The 12,660-nt window shown below is 40.0% G+C and overlaps 1 long non-coding RNA gene across 1 annotated transcript in view; it reads left to right on the forward strand.

Moving 5' to 3' along the window:
- Positions 1-4,852: 4,852 nt before the first annotated feature.
- Positions 4,853-12,660, forward strand: part of LOC147825902 (uncharacterized) — a 40,452-nt gene continuing 32,644 nt past the window's right edge. Inside the window, exon 1 of the long non-coding RNA XR_015440060.1 lies at positions 4,853-5,232. This is a non-coding gene — a long non-coding RNA (uncharacterized LOC147825902). The remainder of the gene's footprint in view (positions 5,233-12,660) is intronic.

The raw sequence follows: 12,660 nt of genomic DNA on the forward strand, positions 1-12,660 counted from the left end.
TGTATGTGCAAGGTCCAGAGTTTGATCCCTGGTACCAAAAAAAAAAAAATCTCTGGGGTCTATAATGCAATTTTCTACTAGGGCTTGTCATCACTGACTACTCAGCGGTGCTCATATCTGAATATTTAGTGCTGCTTATCACTGAATTTTTAGTAGTGCTCATATTTAGTGGTGCTCACTCCTAATGGCTTTGGTAGGTGGTGTGTTCCCTAGGGTCTCAGTGAATATAATCCCATAGTAAATCTTCTGACCTGACATAAGATATCCATTCTAGCATAACTACTTCTCTCAGACTTTATTCCTTCCTGTATCATGTGCTGGAACAACTCAGGCATTTCTATTCTACTCAGCATTCACCATCACATTTTCCTGCACTCTTAAGAGCCATGCTAGCAGTGAATTTGCCCTGTTCTCTTGGGCTCTTGTCAGCATGTTAAATTCTGTGTCCTGAAGCCAGTGAATGCTTACTTATTCAGCCACATATCCTGGCCTCCTTGGTCAAGCATCCTAAAACTCCATCTCAGAACTGCCCTAGTCACTGCTAGCTAGTCCACACAGCTTCTTCAGGGTGTTGCCTCCTTCCCTCCCTGTCAGACTCAGCACATCCCTAGCCGGTGGTGCTGGAATTTAACTCTAGGCATTGTCTTGGCAACCACAAGAGGTGGAGGTGGGGGCAACTCCTGTGGCAGACACCTGTTACCTTACAGGGAAGAAGTCTTGCCCTATCTTCCAGCTTGGGAGAAGTGCTAGCTCCTTCTTGTCATACCCACCAGGTCAGGACATCTAATTGGCCCAGGCTGGCCATCTCTGAGGGTCCAGGAAGGTCTACTGAGTCAAAATTCTGAGGAGCTTTCACTCCCTGACTGCTGTTCCTATCCACTGTTTTGGGGTCAAAGTTTTCCTGATCAAGGCTTTGACTGTAGCAAAAGTGGAACTGCCATGGCTGAGCATGCAGCCATCAAACATCTCTGGAGCTCTGTGACTATATGGGATCCAATGTCTGCCACTCAGCTATGCCAGCTCTTCCACTTAAGGAGATAAGAGCTTCACTGTGAGCTACTAAAAGGCCCTCTGGCTCTCACACTTAAGTCTTTAACCTTGTTGACAGCCATCAATCTCTCACTATCAGAGGTAGCCTGAGAGAACAACTTGGCAGTAACCAGTAAACTCTACTCTCTACAAAGGCATTGCTCTCTTTGTCTCCTTTCTTGCCAAATGCCTAAGCATAGTACTTTAACTATTTCTCCCCTTCACTGGGACATTTTCTCAGGTTACCACCAGTGAAGTCTTTAATAGTTGGGCCACACCTTGTGTGGAATGACCTCTGCCCCACCTCCTGCTCAGGTGGCTCTCCCTTGCTGTTAGGTGGTGACTGAGCAGTCCCCATTCCCCATCTTAACTGCCTGCTTTCTCAGGTGACTCAGAATACAGACTGTGGTAGTTCGGTTCCTCTGAGAAGTAGTCTCAAAGAACTAACATGCAAAAGATGCCTGTGAAGGATAAAGGGGAGGGAGCTACAGAAGGCAAAAAGCCTTAGAAATGGTCTGTGAAAGGAGACAGGAAAGAAAGGATAACCGGCTAGGAAGAGCCTCAGACCTCCAGGACAGCTGATGCAGATCCTTGAGCTCTAATAAGTGGTCCATTTAAAAAGTGTATCTGCCGAAGGAACAGGCTTGTCTTAGTACTGCGTTGTGCTCACCCACTGGCCAGGAGTGCTGTTTGGAAAGACTTAGTGCTTGTGTGGGGTGGATCCAGGACAGCAACGCCGGGCAGTCAGCCACATTCCACGGAACAGACCTCCTTCAGGATGCGTTTTCCTGGCTGCTACATCATGGAAGGGGATTCCATTCCTTTAGAGCCCATGGCCACCATCTTCCTGCCATATTTTACTTCCTGACAGCATGTGCTGCTTTCCTCACCACTTTATTTCCAACTCCCAGCACAACACCTGGCATTTACTGACTCTCAGATATTTTTTCATGAATGTTGAAGCAACCTGCTCCTCCTAATACATACCTTTGTAACTGTAGGACAAGGAAGGGAGATGTTCCATCACCATGATCACAGGTACTGCTCTCCACATCACAGTACGCCTGGCCCAGCCACCTGGGCAGGGGGTTGCCCATCCACAAGCCACTTCCAGTCAACCGTAAAAATGGGGACTGTCCGTAGAGCCTCCACAGAAGCATTACCCCCTTCTTTCTTTTTGTACTCATTTTACTCTCATTCCCAGGCAGAATCTGCTTTAAAGAAAGGGTCTGAAGTTTAATTTTTCTATGCAATAAATGATTTACAGCTAAGCAGAAATGAAAAATTGAAGCTAATGAAATGAAACCTCTGCAATAAAATTTTCTGACATGATGGCAATATGGTGGTGGCAACAGATATGTTCTGAGAGAGAGAGAGAAAGGGAGAGAAATAGCAAGAGAGAGAGAGAGCACCCATGCAAAACCGTGTTCCTGTAACCTGTAACTGTCTTCTTTTTTTTTTTTCTTTTGGTACCGGGGATTGAACTTGGGTCCTTGCACTTGTGCAGCAGGCGGTGAAACCACTGAGCTAAGTCCCCGGCCCCTAACTGTCTTCTTTTCACCTGTAGCGAGGCTCTTCATGAGTAGGCCATTAATGCAGCAATCTAATCATATTTTCTGGTCTAAGATATAAACTTGGAAAATGGTTAGGGGATCCTGTGGAATATATACAGTCACAAAAAGCAGAAACCCACATTTAAAAATGTTTATGGAAATGAAGTAAGACGGAGATCTATACGGATATCATTCTGAATCCGCTGCCCAAGTTCAGTTTAAAGAAAAGTTCATTACTTAGAAGACTAAAATCTCTGACCAGGCCCAGCAACAAGAAAGCCATCATACAGGTCATCTATGGCAGCATTTACAATGGAAATACATGTCAAGACAAAAATTATTGTTCACACCTCTATTAGCGCATATAGTATGTTGTGCTGTAATTATTTGCTTATGACTCTATTAAGGGCTGGACCCTGACTTACTCATATTTCTGCCCTTAGGGTCTGGGCTAGTGCCTGGTATAGAAGAGGTGCTTAGCAAATATTTGTTGAATGATTGAATAAAAGATTGTTATAGAGACAATCTCTATTGTAAAGAGATATCTCAGGCAAGTCCTCACAGCCCAAAATATAGTTGCCTATGTATCAGAGCTGTGTAAAGAGTTAATTTGGACTCCTCATTGACCCTGCCAAGCTGTACACCTCATTATCATCTCTCCCCGTCATTTTCTACAGGATAGCATTGGCTTTGGTGTTAGGTAATACATATGTAATAAAAACTCTAATTACCAGTTAGATTCATCTGCTTATTATGATACTAGTCTTTTATTAAAACTAGATTTTAGTTCACCATGTTCTTGGCTATAAAATAGAGCTCTTTTACTTTCTCCCAATTCTATTGGCACTCCTTTTTAATTCAAATACTGCTCTGGGATCAACAATGCAATAAGACATAATTATGTTTTAAGATCCATGAATTGGTTGTGAAAATGCAGGTATTTTCTCTCTAGGTAGTTTGCTCCAGGAAATACATTGAGAAATATATTTTTATCTTGATGTATGGGGATTTACATAGGAACATACCTCTCAGAGTTGGAAGTAGTATTTTGTAGAAATGCCGGAACAAATACCACCCATCACCACTTTATTATGTTCACAATGTACTCCATTATCATCAGTATGTGAATATAAATCCTCATAAGAAACCTCCCAGTATTAAAATTCATAATTATAACATGTATTTATTCCAAACATATGCACCACCGTTTCAAACTACCCACCAGCTGAATATATTTTGCAGCTTTCAAAATTTGACTGGTGCGAAGATGGCTTTTATAAATGTGATTTATGACAATTTAGGTGCCGAAAACCATCGTAATTACAAGTACTGTAAATGTTTTCTCTCTGCTTAAGTAGCCTCGCTGTGGAGGACCACGTTCATTTCCTGTGGGCTGGGCTTTTTGGCTCGGCCTTCTCTGCAGCCAACAGGCTGCTCTGTTCCCGCTCTGTCTCACCAGTAAAAGATTAACAAAAACTTTTCAGCGCTCAGTTTTCTTTTTCCCTCTGGAGCTATCCATTTTCGCATCTCCAAAGAGGGCAGCCTCTCCTAACATATGTTGGAAATTGTTGTTCAACTTCACAGAGTATACAAACACAAGACTTTTCTCCGTTCTCGGTGCCAGAGCAGACGTTTCAATGGAATATTTCATTATAATGCGGGGCCTATGTGCCAGAAAAGAGGCTTTTCCAGTGAATTTCATGCACTTTTTTTTCTTTTTTAACCATGTGGCATCTGGGGTTTCTATAAAGCACAAGAGACTTGACTTTTGGTATAAAAAGTTTAAACTTTTAACCTACGTGGGTTTGAACAGGATAATAAATTGTCAAGTAATGACTCCCTGCCAAATGTTTATAATCTTCATGAAAAGAAAAATCAGAGAGTTGTGAGAAAGCTGTGACATCCTGCACCTCCCTAGCACCTTCCATCTCACTATTTTAAAGCTTCCCCCCCCCAGCACCACCACTCGGCCAGTGGAGAACCGAGCCAGAGAGACAGTCAGGACCCAGCCAAGACTCCCAAGGACTCAGCCGGTGGAAAGACTGGGGAGAACTCAGGATTCCTAATTCCCAGTTCAAGGCTGTAAATTACACTGTCATCACCACTTTCCTCATTATTCTTTGTTTTTGGTAGTTGTAAGCTCAGTAGTTTTAAAAAAAAATGGCTTTGGGGCAAACTTCAGCCAACAAAATCTCCAGCTTATAGTCAATTATTTCCAAAAGTCAATTTAAAAATCTGTAGTTCAGCTACTTTGGGGGTAAAAACATGCCAAAATCCAAAGTTCACTCTCTTCTTAGTATGTCTCTAAATTTGAAGGGAAGCTAGCTGTGGGATTTATTAATGTTGTGTGTTAATTACTGAGTTTTGGTTCTATTACCAAACCAACATAAAAGAGAAAGCTGATTTTTAAAAATATATATATTTTCATAGCTACAAAATAATAATTAGTATCCCTAGGTTGAGTTAAATCCGGTTTACTTCTAAATCATAATGTGAGTGAATATAGAGAAATTTATATACAGGCTTTTATGGAATTCAAAATACAGCTGATATTTACAGACCAACATGACTTGGAACATGCGTGAGCAGTCTCTCCTCTTCGACCAGCTTTCAGAGTGCAGCCAGCTCTGGGATCAAACCATGGCCACAGGTGAGACAACTTAGTTTCTTGCATTCAGATTGTTCTGACCCCCTGTTCTGACCCCCTGCTATTCTTTCATAGCATTTTGCTCTACAAATATTTCTTTGCATTTGTTTAGCTGATGAAAGGACCATTCCTCTGAAATCAAAAAGGACAAGGAATAACACAGAAAATAACAGCCAGTGAAAAAAACAGCAGCCACAACATGTTGTCAAATGGAAAAAGAAAAAAGAACGTAGTTGGATTGTAGTCTGCAATTTGAGATTCCTTGAAGGAGTGTTTCTTGCAATAAGTGATTCATAGATGATGCAAATTGCATCCCTTTTTGGCTTTTGGTTCAGCCTTTACTAAATTCATAGGTGACAAGTTTGCTGGGTTAAACCCAAATATAAAAATCCATAGTTTCCCCACCTTCTGCCTTGTATTTTCTGTGTTCTCAAAAATTGTAATGATATACACAGGCTATTTATTATAGAATTGCCTCTATTTTAAAATGAAAAAATTAGAGTGACATTAGGATGAACACTATGTGTCAAACAGAGATTATAATTTAGTGTGGCGGAGACTGCTAGACTGAGAATGTTTCAAAACAACAAATTTATACTTCTTTAATACATTCTCTTTACAGAGAATTAACGTTAATCATAATTTATCAGTTCAGTAAGCCACAGTGAACATTGGTAGGGGTTACTTTCTTGTAGAGTATAAACCCCTAAATGTTATTACAGTTCAAACATCAGAATTAAGCCATTTCATATTATTTTCTTCTATCCTATACACTTGAATTCCATTCCTCTACTAATTTGAAACAAAGATTTGAAATATTCTAAATTCTTAAAATTATATTTTTCTCCATTTAAACTTGAGATGGTAATTCTTACAGGCTAAGCATAAGTTTAACACTTTCCAAGGAATTCCATGCTGTCCAAGACACGGATCTGGTTTAAAGATGAAAGAAACATAACAGGTTTCATGTAAATGAATATTAGTATAAAAGTGAATATGTATGTATATGAGTATATTTTTTCTTTTAAAATCTACAGAGTGACAGGAACAACAGGGAAAATAGCAACTATTGAATTAGTGGTTACAAACAAGTTGTCTTAGAGAAAACAACATGTAGTTTGATCATAGTCTACAATTTGCATATCCTTGAAGTATGCATTATCTTGTACATAAATTCACACACATTCTTTCAAATTGCTATTTAGAATGAAAACGCTTACTGTAGGGCAAATACCTAGGGGTAGAGGAATCCAGGAGACACACACCAAAGAGATCTGCAGGGTCTCTTTTTTTCATTCCATCCTCTAGTCTCCACATCAGATTCATCCTTTTCCATCAGCCAAATCCTCTACTGCACAGAGCTCTGCACACCCTTCTCTTCATCTTTCCAATCCTAGTGCTTTCTGCCTACTCTATCATGACTGCCACAGCACAAGTTATAAGCAATGTCTGCATGTTAAGCAACACATACTTTGCTAACAGAAGCCACTCCCTGACTTTCTCCTCCACTCCCATGACATTTGTTCCTGGAACTCCCTTGTTGACATCTATTTTATGTCTGCCTAGACTTCTTCACATTTTTCCCTACAAGCTTCAACTCCACCCCTAGCAACCATGTTGTATAGCATGGCTGCTTGCGGACCTCAATTTAGTGGGCAGAAGGTAGATGCCAGACCCAAGGTAGATATCAAACACAAGCTGAGCCTGTCAGATTTTCTTCCAAGAGAAGGCAGAACTAAAGGCAGTTCTGCTTGGAAAGAAAAAGTACAGCACCAAGAACTGTCTGTTGAATACATGACTAAATAAATAGATTCCCCAACCATACTGAAGAAATCAGGGTTACTAGGTAAAGTTGAGAAAAAGAGACTGGAAAACATTTGTTACAAGAAAATGTTGAGAATTATTTTGCTTGAAAGTAGTACAGGTTTGGGTAATTTGAGCCTGATGAAAAAAGTGAGCCAACTTAATAAAGCTTAAGGAATGAAAATTCTCTATGTATGAACATATATGTAAAAATGCATTGTTGCATAAATTGTTACTTTTCATTTATTGCATCTTATTTTTATTTCAGCATAGTTAATATTTATTAATAATTTAATATTGCCATTGTTATTATTTGGGATAGTGCTTCTGAGTCATATCTATAGTTTGCTAATAAAGATTAAGGAAAAGCAGTGTTGTTTAAAAAAAAATACCTTAGGGCCGGGGATTTACCTCAGTGGTTCTAGCACCTGCCTCACAAGCACAAGGACTTGAGTTCGATCCCCAGTACCAAAAAGAAAAAGAAAAAAAAAAATCACCTTAATCCCCTCATTGCTCCTGACTACCTTACTATTAAGTGAGGTATACCTATAAAATGGTATATCTTAGGCTTTTTGGGTTTTTTTTTTTTTGTTTTGCTTTGTTTTTTATTATTGCTTAAATTCTTTTATTGGTACATTTTAGGTATACAACACATTTACATTTCTCATTGGGAATGTGTACCTTTACATGATGCATCTTGGTTCTTATTTTTTCCCCATTCCTAGCCCTCCCTTCACGCCCTCTGCCCATCCTAGATTACAAAGACTTTGTTTCCATTTTTTCCATTTCTCATAGTTTTTTTCTTTCCCTTCTTTCCTTTCTCCTGCCCCTCCCACTACCCCTACCCCTTTGGACTTTTTCTTCCTATTTTGCATTATCGATTATTCATTCTAATAATTGGTACATTTTAGGTATACAATATAATGACATTCATCATTGGAAATTTGCACCTTTACATAATCTCTCTTCGTTCTTATTTTTCACCCTTGCCCAGCCCTCCCTTCAACCCCTCCATCCCTCCCTATTTACAAAGATTTTGTTTCCATTTTTCCATTTTCTCATATTAATTCTATTTCCTTCTTTCCTTTTCCCCTACCTCTCCCACTTCCCCTTCCTCTTTGCCCCTTTTCTTCCTATTTCACATTATCTATTATACGTTTTAGTCCTTATTTACACTTTCAGTTTCTCACACTTGAGAAACTATTCGACGTGTGTCCTATTTATTTCACTTAAGAGTATCACCTCAATGTGCATCCATTTAGCTATAAATGTCTCTAATTTCTCATTTTTTATGGATGAGTAGTACTCCATTTTATTTAAAAAACCACATTTTCTTTATCCAGTCTCCAATTGATGGGCATTTGGGCTGTTTCCAAATTTTAGCTATTACAAATTGTGCTGTTATGAACATGGGTGCACATATATCACTGTGGTATGATTCTTTTCATTCTTGGGGAAGATGCCCAGCAGGGCAATAGCGGGGTCAAATGGGACTTCCAGTCCTAGTTCTTTGAGGTATCTCCATACTGATTTCCATAGTGGTTGCACCAGTTGACACTCCCACCAGCAGTGGAGCAGGGTTCCTCTTTCCCCATAGCCCTGCCAGCATTTGTTATTGGTTGATTTCATGATAGCAGCCATTCTTTCTGGAGTGAGGTGGAATCTCAGCGTTGTTTTCATTTGCATCTCTCCAATGACCAGTGATGTTGAACATTTTTTCATATGCTTATTTGCTATTTCTACTTCTTTGCCTGAGAAATGTCTATTCATTTCAGATGGTCATTTTTGGATTGGGTCTTTAAATTTGGGATGTTAAGTTCTCTATAGATTCTAGATAGTAGACCTTTGAGGAACAGCAGGTGAAAATTTTTTCCCACATTGTGGGTTGTCTCTTCACACTGTTGGTGGTTTCTCTTGCTGGGCAAAAGCTTTTTAATAAGAAGAGATCCCACTTGTTGATTGTTTGTGCTACTTAATGGGCAACTGAGGTTTTGTTCATAAAATCTTTTCCTACACTGATGTCTTCAAGAGTTCTACCTAACCTCTGTTCCAACTGGTTCAGAGTTTCTATTTTAATATTTAGATCTTTAATCCATTTCTATTTTAGTTTAGTGCCTGGCAAGAGATATGGGTCTAGCTTTAATCTTTGGTAAGTTGAAACCCAATTTTTCCAGCACCATTTATTTAAGAGGCTATCTTTCCTCCAGTGAGGGTGTTTGGCTCCCTTATCGAAGATGAGATGGCTGAGTGTGTCTGGCGTTGTTTCTGCATCTTCTAATCTGTTCCACTGGTCCTCAAGTCTGTTTCTTTGCCAGCACCATGCTGTTTTTATCACAGTAGCTTTGTAATATAGTTGCAGGTTGGGGATTGTGATACCCCCTGCCATGTCTCTGTTACCTAGAATTGCTTTTGCTATGCTGGGTCTCTTCTTGTTCCCAATGAATTTTTGGATTGTTTTCTCAAGGTCCGTAAAGTATGCTGCTGGGATCTCAATTGGAATTGCATTGACTCTATATAGCAGTTTTGGAAGTATGGCCATTTTCACTGTATTGATCCTTCCTACCCAGGAGCAGGGGATGTCTGTCCATTTTCTGATATCATCTTCAATCTCTCTGTTCAGAGTGCTATAGTTTTCAGAGAAGAGGTCTTTGATTTCTTTTGTTAGGTTGATTCCTAGTATTTCAGGTTTTTTTGGATCCTATTGTGAAAGGAATTATTTGTCCTATTTGTCTCTCAGTGAGTCTGTCATTGGTGTAGAGGAAAGCTATTGATTTTTGTGTGTTGACCTTGTAACCAGCTACTTGACTGAATTTGGTTATTAAGTCTAGAAGACTTTTGGTGGAGTTCTTGGGGTCTTCTATATAGAGTGTCATGTCATCTGCAAATAATGACAATTTGACTTCTTCATTTCCTATCTTTATTCCTTTTATTTCTTTCTCTTGTCTAATTGCTGTGGCTAATGTTTCCAAAACTATATTGAACAAGAGTGGTGATAGTGGACATCCTTGTCTTGTTCCTGATACATCTTAGACTTTTAAAAATAATACACAAATGAAGCCAGGGATTTAGCTCTGCAGTTCCGCTGCCTGCCTTGCAAGCACAACGTCCTGAGTTCAATCCTCAGTACCAAAAAAAAAAGCCAAAAACACAAATAATACATAGAATTAAACAATCATAGGCACATTAATTTTTGATAAGTACATTGAAAATTTAATAGTTCTAGCCAGCCAACATTCAAACTCAGTTTGTATATTTTCTGTATTAGTCCACTTTTTTTTTGCTATAACAAATAACCTGAGGCTTGGTAATTTGTAAAGAAAAGAATTCAGCTTATTTTTATGAAATTCTTTATGAATGAGTACTTGATCTAAGAACTCATTCATGTAAGAGCTCACTCTTGGAATCAGCATTACTCCTTGTAGAGGAGGACACCCCTCCAGTGACCTAACCACATTTCATTAGGTCTGACCTCTTAATGGTTTCACCTCCCACCACACTGCCACATTGGGAATTAAGCTGCCAACATATAAGTCTTTGGAGGACAAACTGCATTCAAATCATAGCAAGATCCTTAGTTTCTATTCCATTGCATGTTTTATTTTCCTTAAGATTCCCACTATAACAATTTAAATCTCTTTTCTAAGTGAAAGCTAATCTACAGTATTAGTATTGTGGGTGGTTTCTTTTGTTTTTTTGTTTGTTTTGGAATATTGGGAATTAAACCCAGAGTTATGTCTCTGGAATTTTTCATTTTGATCCAGGATCTTGCTAAGTTGCCCAGGCTACCCTTAACCTTGAAAAACCCCTCAGTATCTGGGATTACAGGTATGTGCTTCAATGCCTGGCAACCTATTGTTTTTCTCAACAGCTGAATAGATGAAATAAAGTATGAGTTGGCACAGTGGCACAGGCCTATAGTCCCAGCTATTCAAGAGGCTGAGGCAGGGCAACTGCTTGAGCCCAAGAATTCAAGTCCAGCCTGAGCAACATAGCAAGACCCTATCTCAAAAAAACAGTGAGCATGATTCAGAAATTTCATGCAATAATTTGGCAAGTTGTCATCTTATTATTTTTAACCACTTAAAATCACCATTATGAAATTTTTAATTGTCAGCAAAAAATAATTTTATAGAGAGTGAATGGATAGAATAATCCATAGAGAGCTCCATAACAGTGGGTTGAGTGCGTATGTGAGGGAGAGAGAGAGAGAGAGAGAGAGGGAGAGAACGAGAAAGCGGCAGCAGCCAGTGTGCACTGCACAGCTCTCCATGTCCTCACTCGGTGACTAAGTGGCCACCAGATGTCAGCTGTGATTACCTTGAACTCAGCACTGCGGAGGCAATGGAGACACATGGGCTTGGACCCTGCCCTCAACAAACTGAGAGTTTTAGTAGAGCAGATCTATGATCAAGAGGAAAGCGAATGACTAGACATAAAAATAAACACTGACAAACTTATTGTCATGCTTGCGAATAGGATGCTGTGAGGAAAAAATGGGAGATCAACAGAGACACTTATCCAAAGGAGTCACACATGCACATTTCTAATTGGGATAAGATGAGAATGCCAAAGAGAAGAAGCTGTGAGAGAACATGGCCTAATCAGAAGCTTCTGAAAAGTCCTCCCTTGGGAAAGTGGTGTTTTAACTCACTTTGAAGGGTGGCTAGGAATTGTCCAGGAGGAAGGAAAGAGTTGAGAAGGAATCCAGGCAGAGGAAGCAGAATCAAGTCATACCTGAGAAGGCACTACATCCAACAAGGAGAAAAAGGCCAGAGTAGCCAGAGACAATGACAGCCACCAGTGCCGTGTGGAAAATGAAGGGCCAGAGCCAGCTCACACGGGCCTCTTTTAAGGGGAGGCCTTTGCGACTCTGGGGAGGATTAGCACAGGCTCTGTGTCCCCCACTATGCTGCACAACAAATCATTTTAGATTTAAAGTCTTAAAACAGCAGCCATTCCTCAGCTCACTTTTCTATAAGGCAGAAATCCAGCAGGGCCCAGCTGGGTTCTTCTACTCAGGGTCTCACAAGCCCAGAATCAAGGTGTCAGTGGGGAAGAACTCCCTTCCAAGTACATTCACGTTTTGGCAGCATCTGCCTCCCGGGGCTGTTGGTCTAAGGTCCTGCTCCCTTGCTATCTCTTAGCTAGACAACAACATCAGCTCCTCCAGGCTACTCACATTCCTTAGTGTGTGGCTCTCGGCATCTTTAAAGCAGCAACAGTGTACAAAGTCCTTCTCTCACTCAGAGTCAGTGATTTCTTCTGCCAATATCAAGAGAAACTCTCTGCTTTCATAGGACTTGTGTGATTACGTTAGTCCCCCAGATCATCTCCCTTGGACGGTTAACTGCTTAGAAACCTTAATTATGCCTGCACAGTTCCTTTTAGCATGTGATATATCATAACCATGGAAGCAACACCAGGGCCAAAGGTCAAAGAAACAATCTAAAATGCTGTCTACCACAGGATTCCAGAGATAGACTGTGGCTTCAAGTTCTGAAACCAGTACTAACCGTCTTTGGAAGCTGGACATGTTAAACAGATACCCTCATCAATAAAACGGCCGTGACAGGAGTTCTTAGTCTGGAAGTCTGCTGTATTAAATAAAATAACGTTTACAGAATGCCC

The sequence above is a fragment of the Heterocephalus glaber genome, unplaced genomic scaffold (genome assembly GCF_053883595.1).
Source record: "Heterocephalus glaber isolate CG9 unplaced genomic scaffold, H.glaber_assembly_v1.0 deba00001481, whole genome shotgun sequence".
Classification (NCBI taxonomy): domain Eukaryota; kingdom Metazoa; phylum Chordata; class Mammalia; order Rodentia; family Bathyergidae; genus Heterocephalus; species Heterocephalus glaber.